This window comes from Xenopus laevis, chromosome 4S (assembly GCF_017654675.1).
Source record: "Xenopus laevis strain J_2021 chromosome 4S, Xenopus_laevis_v10.1, whole genome shotgun sequence".
Lineage (NCBI taxonomy): Eukaryota > Metazoa > Chordata > Amphibia > Anura > Pipidae > Xenopus > Xenopus laevis.
The window spans coordinates 25948497-25965190 of record NC_054378.1 but is presented as its reverse complement, the minus strand read 5'-3'; positions in this window follow the sequence as shown (position 1 = coordinate 25965190).

The window sequence follows — 16694 nt, the reverse complement described above, 5'->3', positions numbered from 1 at the left end:
GGGCTACCCTATAATAATGATTTGTATTAGGAACTCCAAATCCTGTTTGGTATTGGGTTAGGTACATAATTCTTGAAAATCCTTGAATTTTGTGCAATTTTCCAGACTGGTAGAATATTAAAGTTATATCACAGCCCAAGAAGCTGTATCATCCAAAACACAACTATCCTTTATAGACTAACCACGCTAAAGGATAATCATTTCCAATTTTACAATATAACAGATGAGGGGATTGTAAGATATTTTTGCACTTGCTATAATGTTTATTAGTCATTGTTTTGCATCTAATGTCTACTGGAGAAATCCATTCAAGCAAGTTGCTAATATTTTGGTAAATAGTATAAGAGCAACATTTAACACAGAGATTGGCCTATTATCTTGTGAGAGATAATGATCTTTGTTTGGTTTAGGGCACACATTGCTACTTATAGCCAGTTACTTGTAGCGACTACAGAACAAACAATACTGATAATTGTCTCTGCTAAAACACAACAGGACTTATTTACTAATAATCAAATTTAAATTTTTTCCATGAGTCTCTTAAAAGCTCTAAAAAAAATCTGTGTAAAAACCATGAAAAACTCTAATACAAAATTTGCCCAGGATCATGTTGTCATATAAAAGTCAGTGGAAGATATGTTGATCCTATTGGACCATTTTTAATCAATTCAGACTTATAGAGGCTTTCCAATTTTTTTCACTATTAATTGCTCAAAAAACTAAAAATTTTGGAGGTATTCGCATTGTTAATTTTTTTCATTTGTGCTTTTTTTTTAGTTTTTAGTTTGGATCTTTTAAGAAATTTCATGACATACATGGTTTTAGAGAAAATAAGTTTGAAAAAGTTTTAAAACCACTAAAATGAGACAGTTGCCCAGTGTGTCATAGCAATAGGGTTTTCCTATCAAGTTAGGGAGTGCCCTTATGACACACTGGGCTTGATTGAATTCAATCTGATATGGTTCATTTCATATTTAATGCGCCTTTTCACATGTCTGCTATGCAATTCATTGCGCTAAACACTTATCTAATTAACCAATATATCTTTCAGTTACCTATGTTTTCGCTAGCTAATGGCCTATTGAAAGTTTCAGTAACACTTAGGGGCAGATTTAATAAGGGTCGAGTTTTTATATGGCCAAAACAGTCAAATGCAACTAGGGAATTGTTCAACTTCAAATACGTTTTTTAAACGATTTTTGAGATTTATCATATACTGGCCCTGTAAGAACTCAAATTCAACTATTCGCCACATAAAACCTGCAGAATTGCTGTTTGTAAAAACGCACATGAATTTGAAATTCAACCTTTGATAAATGTGCCTCTTACTTTTCACAACTCAACCAAAACCACTTACCGAGTGAAGTGTTTTGAGTTATATTCCGTTTTCCTTTACGCCAACTTGAACTGGCGGAAATGCTCTTTCTCATCGTTACAACTACGTCATATATGTATATTTCATTAAAAAATTAAAAGTATTATATATGGACACAGCATAAACACTTTTAAAAAAAAATAAACCCTGACACCACAAAAATGTGTGATGGTAGGATCAATGACCAATAAAGCATTACATTATATTGAAATAATCATATTAAACAAGGTGAATTGTCCCTTTAAATGCACATTATGAAGAAGCCTAATAATATTTTCAGTTACAAGAAGCCAAAAAATTAGACATGACCAGTAAATGGTTCAAAATAAGTATACATTGGTTTGGATTGTTGTAGACAATATTACATTTATCAAAGGTCGAATTTATGTGAAGTTTTTTTTTACTATAAAAAATTTGAATATACTCACATTTCAACTGGGAGGTTATTTAGGAAAAAAAATTGATGTCTAATATCGATCAAATAGTTCCGACCCAAAAATTCTAATCGTATTCAAATCGTATTTGTACTAATCAAGTTTTTCTCTGAAAGAAAAACTCGGATGTCAGGAAAGCTAGTGTAACACATATTTGGGCTGCATAGCACACAAATAGTTAAACTGTCCAGCTAGCAGTAGAAGCATGGGTTACACTGCGACTTACACAACAGGGTCAGGGCCTTCGCCATGTGGAAGTGTTCCCTCTATGGTGTAGTGCAACTACATCTCCCAGGCTACTGTGCATACAACAAAAGATGGGCGCCAGGAGGTTCTTGCAGTACAACAGAAACGGTTTATTTAACTATGCACGAGGCAAGTGACCACAGGTTTAGTACTCACGCAGGAGCTGAGGCAATAGCACATTTCTCACACAGAGCTGCAGGCATTAGGCATTTCTCACAGAGGAAAGATCTCCGTTAGGCATTTGCAGTATTCACACACATTCCCTCCTGGAAGTTGTCAGGAAAGCAGCTTCTACCCTACAGTCCCTCTTCACTGAGGTCCCTGACTGGAGGCAACACATAGAGCCTCTGGGAAGCTACTCCCTTACTGACTGCAAATCCTTATTAGAGCTTCAGCTGCTCTTTCTCTCTATCCCATCTGCCTTTCTCTCCTAGAGAGACTATTGCAAGTTTGCCTAGTGTAACTATTCCTCATTCACGGGGTTACCTGGTCCCCGACTTCTTCTCCAAAGCACATGGGCCTTTCTGGGCCTAGCTGTAGCCAGGCTCCCCTGGGCACACCCAGCTGGATCACCATCCACAGGCCAAAGAGGAAGTGGCCACTCCCTACACACACTATATAGCAGTGTAGCAGGGGAGTGTCATGGTGGGGGCCTTAAAGCTGCAGGGCAGATTACCCAGTAGGGGCCCCTACACTAGTAAAGTCTCCAAATGGCTCAACAGACCTCTGCCATTGACTTGTTCATGAATTCGTCAGATTTTAGGTGGTGAATATACGAATTAGGACTGTTTCTATGGTTGAGGTGTGATACATTTCACATTTGAATTTACATTCAAATAGGAGGATTCAAATTCACGAGTTAATTTTGATACCAAAAAAAAAAAAAGTTCACATGGTAAGTTTGGTTGAAAAAAGACCTGCCTAACTGTCAGTTGATCCAGAGGAAGACAAAGAACCCCATCTGAAGCCTCTCCAATTTGCCTCAGAGATTTGAATTCAAATTTATAATTTGACCCTTAATAAATCTGCCCCTTAAACAAAAGTTAATTTTGAAATAAAAAGCTAAATTTTGAGTGTTAGACAAAAAAACTAGGACAAGATTAACACTTGCTGAAAATGAAAGATAGTTGATCTGTTTGGAAGACTGGCAAAGCCAGTGTGTGGTACACTATAAGATGATATAGAGGATATTGTATACACTGCAAGTTTAAAAATTGAAAAATCCATTTAAAAAATGTGAGGGCGAGGTTGTTGGAATGTACCTTATGGCCCTTCTCTCTAAATATTTGTATCAGGCCATCACTAGCCTTCCCAAACTCGTGATCATTGGATGTTAACCTACGTGCCTTTATAAACTACCCCTTAGGGATTGCCTTAATTATTTTTGGGTTATGGAGGTTAGCAGCATTAAGTAGGTTATTCCTATCGGTGGACTTTCTATACAGACTCGTTTCTACAGACTAGTATTTCTTTTCAAGGGTATACACAAAAATATTTGCATAGGATGGGGCAACCACAGCTCCCATCGACGTACTTTTCTTCTGCCAAAAAACTTCCCATAAAACCTGAAGTAATTTCTGCTGAGCACCAAAGTAAGGCAATCAATCAAAAATAATAGCAAACCATGTGAAATATTGGTTTTGAGAAGTGCTTCCTAAATATAGCAAATACCTTCCTGTGGTATCGATGTATATAGCCTTTCGATATCTATACTGCATAAGATACAATCAAAGGTTAACCCAGTTAATTCCATTAATTTGTAAAGTAGTGTGGTTGTGTCCTTTAGGTATGGTCTGGAGGAAGCCATCTCCAAATTTAGCTAATGGTTCAAGTACAGAACCCATGCCTGACACGATAGGCCTCCCTGGGGAATTTGTTAAAGATTTGTGAATCTTAGGTAACAGGTACAATACAGGGATACATTTGCACCACCTTTATCAGCTTACTTAACTGTTACATTTTCATTACTGCTAAGAGCCTTAAAGGGGTTGTTCACCTTTGTAACAAATTGACAAATCTAACAGTTCACATGAATAGAACAAACTTTTCCATAGAAATAGTTAACAGAAAAAGTACAGTTCAAGAGATTTTCACCTCAGAAGTGTCCCTGTACTAATCCTTCAGTTCCACACAGACCCTGTGCTGGGAGGGGGTCACTGACCCCCAAAAACACTACAGTGTTCACTTCCTCTTCCTTATATGACATCACACATTGTACTGGCAGCTAACTTAACTCCTATTTGCTGTGTCTACTGTCAATCTGCCACTGCTTCCTGTGCTGGGGAATTTGAGCAGCATTCAGGTACTGAAGAGAAACTGGTACAAGTTTGTGAGAGGGAGGAGGAGTGTGGGCTGTGTGCTGCAGAGACTTCAACTGTGCAGATGGGGGGGGATCGAAGTGCTTGGGACCTGAAGTTACGGATAACGGATCTTTCCATAATTTGGATCTTCATACCTTAAGTCTACTAGAAAATCATATAAACATTAAATAAACCCAAGAGGCTGGTTTTGCTTCCAATAAGAATTAATTATATCTTAGTTGGGATCAAGTACAAGCTACTGTTTTATTATTACACAGAAAAAGGAAATCAGTTTTAAAAATTTGAATTATTGGATTATAATGGATACTATGGGAGATGACACTTGTACTTTCCAGAAATATATTATTGGGGGGGGGGTCCATGTATTATTTTGTGTATTTACCTCATAAAAAATCATTATTCAGCAGCTGACGTGACTTCCGGGACTATTTGTATGAGATTGAGGCTTTTCAAATGAGTTGAATTTTTGTGCATAAAGTAAAATATTTTTCTGGTATAAATCCCTATATCATGAAAAATATAACTTTTTAATTTTTTGGTATTTAGAGCTCTCAATCTTGTTCCAGAAGTGGAACACTTAAAAAAGGTATCATTTTCCTAGGTAAATTACCGCCCCACCCGGGAGAGCGCACAAAATGTTCAAAAAACCTACCTGCCCTCATCACTGCTCTATAGAAAATAGATCCGCACACACACTGGTTAATGCAGTCGGGGAGTATCCCCTTTTATTCAGCCACCAAACATTCAACGTTTCAGCCACCCGAAACGTTGAATGTTTGGTGGCTGAATAAAAGGGGATACTCCCCGACTGCATTAACCAGTGTGTGCGGATCCGTTTTCTATACACATTCGTTGCTAAGGGACCTGGCCGGGTCAACGGAAGAAACGCACCACCAGTTGCAGGATTGGTAAACTACAGGTGTGCGGTAGGAGAAATTACATTGATTCTCATCACTGCTCTGCCCGTCACTTAGGGCTGCCACCTCACCCCTTTAAAACCCAAACACATATGAAATCCACAGCCTGCATGGCTAATTATCAACTCATTTAGATGCATGATACATGGCTGCACAGAAATCAGTTCAGTCTGCAGCATCTAAATGAGTTGCAGGCATGAGCCATGCAGACTGTGGATTTCATATGTGTTTGGTTTTAAAAGGGTGAGGTGGCAGCCCTACAGTCCCTGCTAGATGTGTAAGTTACATACGTTTCTAAGCAAGTCAGTCCTGGTTTTGTTGCAATTTTGTACAATTATGCTTAATGCCAAAGGTATTAAAAGATAAAAATATAAAAAAGCCAGTATTTATTCCCAGAAAAGGTTGCACCCCCTTTGGCACTCCACTGCAGTATTTGTCTGCATGGCTGTGTGATTGTTTGTTACAAAGCATGTTTGTATATATGCTGCGTCTGTTAACCTCTGCCATTACAATTGAGTAATCAACCAATGATCATTCAAATTATGTGACTGGTTACAGTTCACAAGCACCCAATAAATTACTAGGAGGAGGGCAGTATCAACATCCAATAGGAAACAAGTAAGGGCAAAGCCTGGGCATGATGATGTCATCATATAGGAAGTTCTTGGTGTGTCAGGTTCAAAATAGGCTACTCCCATCACTTCAGAAAACTGGTCAGAGAGACAGGAGAAGGACTGAGTTAATAGGTATATAAATTAGCTTTTACAATGGCATTTTTACTTTTTGTTGTGGAAAATTGTTTTTCTAACACATTGAGAGCATTGTTAGTGGTTTCATAAGATTTGTACATTGAAGGTGAACAACCCCTTTAAGAGCATCATTCTCTGCTTTCGACAGGTTATGATGACAAGATACAGATGGTTTACACCGCTGTTTTTTTCCATATCTTTTGTGCTTCTGAATAACCTCTTGCTCAAATGTGCCTTTGGATGTTTTTGTAACAAAAGGCATGAAGTCACTATGTATTTTTTTATCGTACAAACCCCTTCCCTCTGTATAGAGTTAGCATTCTCCTGTGGGAAACACATCTTTAGTCTTAGCAAACGTGTAAACTTACAAAGCTCTATTTCTCAGTCCGTAAAGTTATTGTTGTAATATGGGACAAAACCCAGTCCTTTGTTCAGGAGACTTAGCTCAGGAGCAGACAGGCGAGATATTAATAACCAAATCGCTTACTTCTTTTCTTTCTGCTCTGTTGGGGATATACTTTGCATTGGATTGGATCTCTTGGGTTTCTTTTTTGTCCCGACCTCTCTTAAGCTGGCCATAGATGTTGAGATTTTTAAAAGATCTGATCATCATCTTGAGACCACGATTATTTTGGAACAATCGTACAATCGTACGAATTGTCCATCAATAGTTTGTTGCTTTTGTATGTTACCTTTATGTTCTGCCTGTTTGGCCCTGCAAACATAGATAGATTGCACTGGGACCGAAAAAGATTTTTTAACCTGGCCGACAGGTTGGCCAAAAAATCGTAAGATGTCGGCCAAAAAATCGTAAGATGTTTGATCGTTCGAATCCCACTAACCGCACGATAATTTCGAATGATTGATCGGACTTCGCTAAAATCAGTCGTTCGGCAAGAGAAATCTATGGGTACCTTTACCCAATCTCTGAGGGTCCTTCTCTAAAAGAAGGGAAGCTTATAGAAGCAGTTTCTCCCTCCTTACTTCCAGGTTTGCTGCTGCCACTCTCGATGCTTGCGCACCATGTGATACCGATGCAGGGTAGTTACGTTGCTTCAGGAATAAGCTTGGCAGTCCGGTCCACGATCCTCTGGCACTTCTAGGGTTATGTTCACTGATCTCTCTGCCGGAACGCTGCCTCCTACGCTCCCCCTTCGGAGGTAAGCGATTTGGTTATGGCCATTTATATGCAGACAAATCTATATTCAGATACAAATGGGGTAATACACTTAAGCATAGGCTATGCCTAACTGAATTTAAGCGAAAAACAGGTATTTAGCTGTTCCTTGGCACTTCAAAACATGGCACTGCTCCCTGTCTAAATTGTGTAGTGTGATTAAAGGTGACACAGTTAACCATCCAACTAAGGGGTATCCAATTAAATTATAGCACTTTTCCACGTGTGACACAAAGGGGCACATTTATCAAGGGTCGAATTCAGAAGTTAAAAAATTTCGAAATTCGATCATCGAATTGGCCAAATTAGATAGTCGAAGTTTTCTTTTTGAATTTTTTGGCCGTTTTCGGTCAAAGTAAAATCGTTTGTTCGATTGTAGAAATTGTTTGAATTGAACGATTCTAACAATTTAATCGATCGAAAGATTTTTTAAAAAAACCTTTGACTTTTTAAAAAAATCTTTGACTTTTTAAAATGAAGCCAAATTTTGGCTCTAGGTTCTAGGAGTTCCCTATAGGCTAACATAGCAATTTGGCAGGTTTATAGTGGCGAAGTGGCGAAAGTCGAAGTTTTTTAAAGAGACAGTACTTTGATTTTTGAATGGTCAAATATTCTAAGTATTTTCAATTCGAATCGAAGTCGAATTTGAATTTGGCCCATTCGATGGTCGAAGTAATAAAAAATACTTCGAAATTCGAAGTTTTTTAATTTGAGAATTCACTTCGACCCTTAGTAAATGTGCCCCTAAATGTGTAGTATATATATGCTTAAATGCCCTTGTGGAAAGATATATGTAGGCCAGACGTCAAGGTCGGTTAAAAGTAGAATAAAGGAACATAAAGGTAACATACGAAAGGAACAAACTATTACTAATATGCCAGTGTCTAGACATTTTTTTGAATTTAAGCAGAACCGATCCCAGCTAAGGTGGTTGGTCTTAGAAACTAGTATAGGTAAATTTTAAATGTGTGAAGTGTTCTGAAACCGCCGGGGTACAGATGTTAGAACAGCATTGTATGTAGCAAACTTGCCTTTTTAGACTGTTTGATATGAATCCAAGAGGGGGGTAACTTGAAGACGGAAGTATACAGGAAACCCACTCATACGGATCAATATCTGTTGTTTGATTCCCACCATCCGCTGGAACACAAACTGGGTGTCATTAGAACCCTGCACCACAGGGCGGAATGTGTGGCAACTGATACAGAGTCCAAAGACAAAGGGAAAAAACATCTTAGAGTAGCTTTGAAAGTGTGTAGCTACCCAGACTGGGCCTTTGTCAGAACAGCAGCAACCAAGCCCAACAGGAACACCAATAGAAATAACTGCCGGAGACGAGTAGGCGAAACATAGTCATCCCATATGTAGCTGGAGTATCTGAGAAACTCAAGAGGATTTTAAACAAACACCATGTCCCTGTGTTTTTCAAACCTAGCAACACACTGAGACAAAAACTGGTACACCCAAGGGATCCAACCCCTAAAGAAAAACAAAGCAATGTGGTATACGGAGTCCATTGTAGCGAGGAGTGCACAGATCTATACATTGGGGAAACAAAACAACTACTCAGCAAGCGAATGGCTCAGCATAGGAGGGCGAACGCTACAGGGCAAAACTCGGCTGTTTTTCTACTCCTAAAAGACAAGGGACACTCCTTTGAAGATAGCAAGGTCCAAATATTGGATAAAGAAGACCGCTGGTTTAAAAGAGGCGTGAAAGAGGCGATTCATCTCAAGGTGGAGAAACCATCCCTGAACAGAGGTGGGGGTCTTCGACACCACCTGTCTGCTACAAACAATGCTGTTCTAACATCTCTACCCAGGTGGTTTCAGAACACTTCACACATCCATTCATGCAATTCTCACAAGTAACACCTCTTTCTAGGAGTTGCATGACACATTGGATCATCCTATCACAGTAACTACACAGAATCAACACCTCTGTGAATTTCTTCAGATGTCACCTCTTTGAAGTTACAATGTGCCATTGTGAGTGGATTAGTGGAAGAGTTTATATGATGAGAACTTCCCACACCAGTCAGTTGAACTGAAGAAGCTGCTTGGATGAGTAGTGAAATGTCTTCATTGATTACTCAGCAAGTCCAGTAAATTTACCTATACTAGATATACCATGACCTGGATGAATGATAATCTTCATAGTCGTCTTAGAAACTGTTATTAAGGGAGGGGCGTGGCCAACCTTGATGAAGGAAGCACGCGTTGACTAGGAGCTCCTCGCCTTAACGGACCTTTTAAGCCCGAAATTCAGCAACCAGCTTAGCCAGCTAGACGAAATCGGGTCAGGTGTTATCGGAGGTGACCCGCTATACAACATGGGCAAGAAAAAGCTTAAAGACCAAGCCGCTACCATGTCTCCATACCTTCAGAGATCACAGTCGCAGAAAACGAAGGCCGTGCGGCAAGATGGCGCCGAAAGATCTATGGCGCACCACGAGAGTGACTCGCCGAGCGCATCTCCTTCCTCATTGCCGCCGGATCCCGAGAGCCCGCAGCTTCACCTTACAGGTCAGTCTCCTGCTATAACTACACCCCCGTGCCACCTGCAACCGGTTACTGCCCCAGTATTAGCGCAACATCTGGCGCAGCTTAAAGAGGCCTTACAGGACACTATCACGCATACGGTCTCCCGGGCAGTCACCGCAGCAATCAGGGAGGTTCAAAGAGACTTAACTGACCTGGGTGAACGCACGGACAAATTGGAGACATATACTGATGATGTAGCTCAAAGGCTGGGGCTTTTAGAAGACGAAAATTATACGCTGCGAGAGGAATTGTCATTCCTTAAGGACACCTGTGAGGACCTGGAAAACAGGTCTCGCAGGCAAAATTTGAGATTTAGAGGAATCCCTGAGACAGTGGGGGGCCCTGAAATTGTGCAGTACTTGCAAGATCTATTTTGTGTTCTTTGCCCCCAAGCGTCTTCAAAATTGTGGCTGCTGGACAGAGCCCACCGTTCATTGGCTTCAAAACCCCCAGACCACAAACCACCTCGTGACATAATAGCGAGGTTTCACTACTATGAAGGCAAAGAAATGATAGCCTCTGCGACCCGTTCTATGCAATCTGTGTACTTTCATAACTGTAAGCTGCAGATATTTGCAGACCTATCACCGGTCACTTTGGCCAAAAGGAGGGAGCTCAAGCCCATTACACAGAAGCTGAGGGAAAAAAAATTCCTTACCGTTGGGGTTTCCCCTTTAAACTGGTTGTTAATCATCGGGGCACGACACACACGCTTCTGCACCCGGCAAAGGGAGGTAAATTGCTGACAGCATTGGGGCTTCAATCCAAAAGCCCCACGGCTTCCCCACGACAATCTCCTGTCAAACCAGCACTCACTCCTCAATGGAACAGGGTTCCTACTTCCTCACTAGAACCCAGACTAGCGCTGAGTCCCTCTCCTCCAGCAGAAGACGGATAAGTCTGCCTAATGGACCGCTCCACCTCTGTTTAATACGTTATCAAAGGTCATTTGGCAGGATGCTGACTAGGCCTGTGTTACTTCATCTATTTCCTACCCCCCTCACATTGAGCCGAGGGCTCTTTTTGGCTCATAAATGACTGTATTACCTGAGCCACGAAATTTATTTTCCGGACTTTCGCAATGCCAAATGGGCGGATCATCTACCTCTTTTGCTGCCGGATGTTCCATACAGTTAACCTTGTTTTTGTTTTTATTATTTTCAGCCTTGTTACTTGTTTTCTTTTGTTTATCTACATTCAAATCCCATTGGGTTGAAAATGCATGCAATGTATCTGTACTTAAAGTCAATGCTCTGTTGGGTAAATATTATGTGGGTTTTCAATCTGATACCAGCCATGAGCTGTTAGTTGTCGTTGAGCTGCTTTTGAGATATAGGGAACTCCCCCCACGTGAATCACCTTCCTGTGTTAGTATAGCGTCCAGACATTTTTGGATCAATTATGGTTAAGCTGATATCATTAAATGTCAAGGGACTAAACAGTATAACCAAAAGATACCTGACTCTTAAGGAACTGAGGCTCTCGAGGGCTGACATTGCTTTCATACAGGAGACTCATTTTGATGCATCTAGCCCCCATAAACTGAGCTCTAGATATTTTCCAATTGGTTACTATGCTTCCGGCAAGCATAAGAAAGCCGGTGTGGCCATACTAATCCATAAAGACTGCCCCCTTCTTGTAAATCAGGTTATTCATGATCCTGAAGGACACTATTTACTGCTATCAGCTACCTATACAGGGATTCCAATTAGCTTGCTTAATATATACTCCCCCAACAAAGGGCAATACGCCTTCCTACTGAAGATCTTACAGCAACACCTAGATACTCTCCACCCCTACTTAGTGATTGGTGGTGATTTTAATATGATTTTTTCGCAGACCATGGACCGTTCCCAACAGGCCCTGAATCAGGCGACCCACAATATGTCCAGAAAATTTAGGCAGCTAACACGACAGTTCTCTTTATTCGATGCCTGGCGAATCAATCATCCAACTGAAAAACAATATACATTCTACTCCAACCCCCACAAACTCCATACGCGTATTGATTATTTCCTAATTTCACATCCCTGCTTGAAACTTCGTTACTCCTCTGACATACTTCCCATTACATGGTCCGATCATTCCCCCATAGTCCTGCATTTGCACCTTGCTACACTCCCAGGCAGAGAACCACATTGGCGATTGAATGAGACTATCCTTCATGATGCTGACACGGTTCAACAAATTGAGTCTGCACTACAGGAATATTTTCAACTTAATACAAATTCGGTACAGTCCCTGCCAATCCTATGGGAAGCGCACAAGGCTACAATTAGAGGCAGATTCATTGCCCTTGCAGCACAAAAAAAAAAAGCTATATCTTGGCACCTACAAAAATCTACAGGCCCAATTACGCGTGCTTGAGAGCTCATACAACGCCCATAACTCACCCACTTTGCTGACGCAAATTTTACAAATACGGGGTGAACTGAAAGCAGCTAGATATAAAGAGATTGAGAAAGCTATGATCTGGACCAAATTAAAATATTATGAAAAAGGTGACAACAAGCAACATACAGCGAAAAAACTAAGGGACCAAAAAGTTTCAGGCCAATTAACGTACAATCCTGACCAAATCGGGCAGATCTTTCATGATTTCTACCATAAATTATATAATTTGGACCTGCGCTTGCCAACTGGTACTGACTCAGACCTGAACCCTCTTACTAATTTTCTCATGGAAGCAAACTTGCCAAACACTTAACCAACCCATCACTCCGGAGGAAATAGCAGCGACGCTTAAGTCATTGCCTAATGCTAAAACTCCAGGTCCTGACGGGTTTACATACAAATATTATAAGACTTTCCTACATATCCTCTCTCCACTTCCCACAAAACTTTTTAATGAATACCTTCAAGGTACCCCTATTCCACATACGGATCTTACTTCATACCTAGCTTTGATTCCCAAGGAAGGTAAGGATGCAACACTCTGTACTAACTATAGGCCCATAGCCTTACTAAATTCTGATTTAAAATTATTTTCCAAGATCCTTGCTAAGCGTCTTGCCCCCATTTTGCCCCGTCTCATACACCGGGATCAGGTGGGTTTTATACAAGGTCGACAGGCGGGAGATAACACGAGAAGGACCATTGACCTTCTGGAAATTGCCCATAAGTCGAAACAACCAATGCTCCTACTTAGCCTAGATGCCGAAAAGGCTTTTGATCGCTTAAGTTGGCCTTTTCTATTTGCCCTTCTCCGCCATCTGAATCTTTCAGGTCCCTATTTAACTGCGCTACAAAGTTTATATAGCACCCCTACAACATCTCTCGAGCTCCCAGGTCAGGCCCACAGTCCTATTTCAATCACCAATGGCACGAGGCAGGGTTGCCCTCTCTCTCCTCTGCTGTACGCCCTTAGCATTGAGCCTCTAGCAGCTGTAATCAGGAACAGTAAGGACGTCACTGGGGTACAGGTTAATAATGAGCAATTTAAGTTGTCACTATTTGCTGATGATGTACTATTAACTATTACTAACCCCTTATTAACCTTGCCGTCCTTGCATAGAATACTGGAGGTATATGGCAGTTTATCGGGACATAAAATCAACTTGACCAAAACGGAAGCCCTGCCAGTGCAATTACCCCAAATGACCTTAGAAATTTTACAATCTAAATTTAAATATAACTGGAAATCTAACTTCATTACCTATCCGGGTCACGACAATCACCCCTTCATATAACCAGTTGTTTGGGTGCAATTTCACTCCTCTTATCAACCAAACGAAGTCCACCTTGCAACGGTGGAGTACTCATTCTCTTTCCTGGTTTGGGAGGATTGCTGCATTGAAAATGAACATTCTCCCCAAATTTTTGTATTTATTTGAGACGTTGCCTATCCCGTTTCCCCGCAAAACTTTTCAGGATATCCAGGCTTCATTTCATAACTTCATTTGGGGAAATAAACGCCATAGGATATCAAAAGCAACGTTAACCGCTCCATTGAGAAACGGGGGTCTTGGCGTTCCCTTCCTCCAGCGGTATTATGAGGCGTCACACCTCAGACAGATACTGGCCTGGTCTCATTGGGACTCTAATACCATCTGGGGCCATATTGAAAACGTACAGTCCTTAGGTAACCATCTTAACTACCGCATATGGTCCTCCAATAGCAAACCACATTCGTTATCTGATCTTCTGCATTCAACGCAACACACTCTGCGAATCTGGTTTGCCCTTGAAGCGAAATTCAATTTAAAGTCGGCCTACTCCTTGAATACACTCTTCTTGAAAAACCCGGACTTCTATCCAGGTACATTACAGGGATTTTATACCAGGTGGCAAACAACATCTCTGTGCAGGATCAAGGACTTGCTGACTCCCACTAACACACTCCTGACATATGGAGAACTCTGCCAAAAAGCCCCGCTGGCTCATCTTCGACTGTTTGAGTATTTCCAACTACGACATTTCTTGCAACCATACATACAGCAGGCTAAAACTGCGACTCCTCTGCCATTTGAGCTTTTGGCTAGATCGGGCTTGCCACAGAAAGGCTTGATTTCCAAGATCTACAAGATTTTGCTGGACACGCCACTAAACAACCGTCCCAACCACTCATATATGATTAAATGGGAAGAGTCCTTAGCGCAACAATTGAGTGCAGAAGATTGGACCGCAGTCCGGACTAACGCACAGAAAATGGTCACTTGCACCAGACAAAAGGAGAGTGTGTACAAGATACTTATGAGATGGTATCATACCCCAGATAAACTACACGCTTTGTTTCCAGACCACCCAAACACCTGCTGGAGGCAGTGTGGTGATGTTGGTTCATTGCTACATACTTTTTGGTCCTGCCCCAAACTGCAAGCATTGTGGGGTGATATTGAGAACTTACTAACCAGATTAACCACCTACAATTTGCCCAGAGATCCTTTAACTTACCTTTTGGGTAAGCCGTTCCCCCGACTATCCAAACACTCCCAGATCTTAGTTAGGGATGTAGCGAACGTCGGAAAAAAAGTTCGCGAACATATTCGCGAACTTGCGCAAAAATGCGAGCGGTTCGCGAACGGTTCGCGAACCCCATAGACTTCAATGGGAAGGCGAACTTTAACATCTAGAAAAGACATTTCTGGCCAGAAAAATGATTTTAAAGTTGTTTAAAGGGTGCAACGACCTGGACAGTGGCATGCCAGAGGGGGATCAAGGGCAAAAATGTATCTGAAAAATCTGCCTGTGTGTGCTTGGAAGAGATAGTGTAGGGGGAGAGCTGTTAGTGATTTCAGGGACAGATGATAGTAAGCTTGCTGGCTAGTAATCTGCTTGATACTGCTCTGTATTGGAGGGACAGAAGTCTGCAGGGATTTGAGGGACATTTTAGCTTAGGTAGCTTTGCTGGCTAGTAATCTACTGTTCTCTTTAAACAACTGCCATACGTTGACCTTGTAGGCATTGTTTGCCCAGTTTTTTTGGACGCAGCCACTGAAGCACAGTTGCCAGAAAAAATATGCCATATAAATGCTGAAAATAGTAATTTTTCGCCATACGTTGACCTTGTAGACATTGTTTGCCCAGTTTTTTTGGACGCAGCCACTGAAGCACAGTTGCCAGAAAAATTATGCCATATAAATGCTGAAAATATAAATTTTTTTGGTTGCAGCCACTGAAGCACAGAGGCCAGAAAAATTATGCCATATAAATGCAGAAAATATGCATTTTTTTGGTCGCAGCCACTGAAGCACAGTTGCCAGAAAAATTATGCCATATAAATGCTGAAAATATAAATTTTTTTGGTTGCAGCCACTGAAGCACAGAGGCCAGAAAAATTATGCCATATAAATGCAGAAAATATGCATTTTTTTGGTCGCAGCCACTGAAGCACAGTTGCCAGAAAAAATATGCCATATAAATGCTGAAAATAGTCATTTTTTGCCATATACGTTGAGTCAACGTATGGCAAAAAATTACTATTTTCAGCATTTATATGGCATATTTTTTCTGGCCTCTGTGCTTCAGTGGCTGCGGCCAAAAAAACTGGGCAAACAATGCCTACAAGGTCAACGTCGTTGACCTTGTAGGCATTGTTTGCCCAGTTTTTTTGGCCGCAGCCACTGAAGCACAGAGGCCAGAAAAAATATGCCATATAAATGCTGAAAATAGTAATTTTTTTGGTCGCAGCCACTGAAGCACAGTTGCCAGAAAAATTATGCCATATAAATGCTGAAAATATAAATTTTTTTGGTTGCAGCCACTGAAGCACAGAGGCCAGAAAAATTATGCCATATAAATGCTGAAAATATAAATTTTTTTGGTTGCAGCCACTGAAGCACAGAGGCCAGAAAAATTATGCCATATAAATGCAGAAAATATGCATTTTTTTGGTCGCAGCCACTGAAGCACAGTTGCCAGAAAAATTATGCCATATAAATGCAGAAAATATGCATTTTTTTGGACGCAGCCACTGAAGCACAGTTGCCAGAAAAAATATGCCATATAAATGCTGAAAATAGTCATTTTTTGCCATACGTTGACCTTGTAGACATTGTTTGCCCAGTTTTTTTGGTTGCAGCCACTGAAGCACAGAGGCCAGAAAAAATTAAACCAGTAGGGTTTGCACCCTAGTTTGTAACGGTGGCGGAGGGAGGAGGAGGACGCTAAAGGACAGCTGTGTGTGGAGTCATGAGGCTTGAAGAGAAGGACAGCTGCATAGAAGTCAGAACAAGTCTTCCGGCGTGCAGTAACCCTCCGAGATCCACCCCTCATTCATTTTAATAAAGGTCAGGTAATCGACACTTTTGTGACCTAGGCGAGTTCTCTTCTCAGTTACAATCCCTCCTGCTGCACTGAAGGTCCTTTCTGAGAGCACACTTGAGGCTGGGCAAGACAAGAGGTTCATGGCAAATTGTGACAGCTCTGGCCACAGATCAAGCCTGCGCACCCAGTAGTCCAGGGGTTCATCGCTCCTCAGAGTGTCGATATCT